Here is a 2,564-nt window from a genome sequence, read left to right as displayed (position 1 = left end):
CGTATCAGTATAATCCAGACCCTCTCTTTGGCGATTACCGCATGCTACCAAGCGAGACTTTTTGCGAGTTTCCTTGCCGTTAGCATCTAACTTGGTTTTGTAGATCCATTGGCAAATGATTGCCTTTTTACCAGGCGGTAATGTAGTAATGTCCCATGTGTGGTTTGCCTCGAGTGTTGTATACTCGTCAGTCATAGAGTCATTCCAAATGTCATCAATAGAAGCCTCTTTGTAATTCTTAGGATCAGACGAAGATGTTAGAGCAGCTAAGAACGACATATGACCAGAGGAAAAACGAGCTTTAGATAGATAATTTTCGATGGGATAGGGCGTACCTAAGACCGTAGTATAGGAACCTTGGAGAGGAGTCGGTGTAACGAGAGAGACGATGGGGGGTGTACTAGTCTGTAACGCATTCACTACATAGTCTTTGAGAAGAACTGAAGGTTTGCTTGTGCGATGACCACGACCTAGCAACTCTGGAATACCAGGAGAAGGAGGATTAATGGCGTGAGGCGGAGCAGAGTGCTCGGTAGAAGAAACAGGGGATAAGGGAGTCGTTTCCTTGTCGGGTAAGGTATCGGTTTCAGGTGCTGTAGTATTTTCTGATGAGGTAACGACTGCAGGTATGGAAGTAGTAGTAGTATCTGGTGGGGATATTATCGGTAGGGGCGACGTGATAGGAGTAATGTCCGAGTTTGGTGATAACCAATCATCGACAGCAACATCCGGCTGAAAGACAGGAGGTGTAACATAGTCTGTGTCTGGAACTCCTGGAAACTGATCCTCAAGAAACACGACATATCAACTAGAGAAGAAGTCATTGCTCTCAATATCGTATAACTTCCAAGCCTTCTTCCCATAGGGGTATCCAACAAACAAGCATTTCCTACTGCGATCACTGAATTTATCTCTATTGCGAGGTAGTCTATGAGCTTAACAGAGACATCCGAATACTCGTAGTGAATCAAGGGAAGGTTTAGAGCTGTGTAGTAGTTCGTACGGTGTGCTCCCATTAAGGACAACAAAAGGTGTTCTATTGATAAGATGTGATGTTGTTAAGATGCTTTCGCCCCAAAATGTAACTGGTAATTTTGCTTGAAACAGAAGAGCTCGAGCAATGTTGAGAATGTGTATGTGCTTACGTTCTACTCGAGCGTTTTGATGTGGCGTATCCACACAGGAAGTCTGATGTTCAATACCGTGTTGGCGAAGGAAGGATTTGAGAACCATGAACTCGGAGCCATTATCTGATCTGATAGTTTTGACTTGTTTCCCGAACTGTTTCTCACTCATGACACATAAGTTTTGAATCAAACCCTTAACTTCTGATTTCTCTAACATTAGATACGTCCAAACAACTCTAGAGAAGTCGTCAACAATAGTAAGAAAATCCGCAGCTCCAAAGCTTTATTAGAACTTGTAGGAAAAACTGATCGTGTTTGTTTAGCGCGAAAACAAATGTCACAGGAATGAGACTCAGCAAAATCAACTTTTAAAGTAGAGAACACATGTAATGTAGAAAGCACTTTGTAGGAAGGATGACCGAGTCATCGATGCCATAGGACTGAGGGAGAAATACTTTTCGCAGTTGTCTGATTAGCACTTGCGACTTTGACACCTTTGAAGTAGTACACCCCCTCTCGTTCTTCACCGGCTCCAATTAGGGTCTTCGTAAAACGGTCCTGTAAAACGCAAATAGCATCAGTAAAGATGGCAATGCAGCTGGTTTGCTTCAACAGTTTGGAAACCGAAATCAATGTACAATTGAAATTTGGTACGTAAGGAACATTAAGTAGTATGTAATCTTTAGTAATACGTAGGCGGCCAATCTTAGTGGCACGAGAAGCAGTGCCATCCGGTAAAGTAACCGCAGATGGTAAGATATCAATGGCGTCGTGTAACAAAGATAAATCGCCTGTCATATGGTGCAAAGCACCATTATCTATAATAATATCAGAGAGTTCGGTTTTACCAGACAAACGATCAGTAGATAGTTGAGATTGCTGTGACTGAAGTAAACCGATGAGAGCTGCAATTTGATCAGATGTCACTACAAGAAAACATAAGCTTAACGAGGACGGTTTTCCACGTGAGTTCGTCGTAAAAGAAGCTTTACGAGGAATTAGCGAGGAAACACGTTTTCTTGTAACTCGTCCGTCGTAACACATATTTTCTCTCCAATTCGTCGTAACTTAGCGAGGAAAATATTTCGTCGTAAAGACGAAGTACATCATTTCGTCGTAACGACCACGTAAATAATCCACGTAAGGAGGTCGCTATATTTCCTCGTAAATACTTCGAAACGTGTTTCTCGTAAACTACACGTAAATACCTCGAAAGTGTTTCCTCGCAAAATACACGTAACTACCACGAAAGTATTTCCTAGTAAAATACTCGTTTATCTTTCCTCGTCATTTCCTCGTAAATCTTTCCTCGTAAAATACTCGTTTATTTTTTCTCGTCATTTCCTCGTAAAGTTTCCACGTAAATAGGTCGTAAATTAGCTACGAATTTACTTCGTTTTTTTTATTTTACAGAATTTAAAAATATAATTAAAAAAA

The sequence above is a fragment of the Brassica oleracea genome, chromosome C9, assembly GCF_000695525.1.
Source record: "Brassica oleracea var. oleracea cultivar TO1000 chromosome C9, BOL, whole genome shotgun sequence".
Classification (NCBI taxonomy): Eukaryota; Viridiplantae; Streptophyta; class Magnoliopsida; order Brassicales; family Brassicaceae; genus Brassica; species Brassica oleracea.
This window is presented reverse-complemented; position numbering follows the sequence as displayed.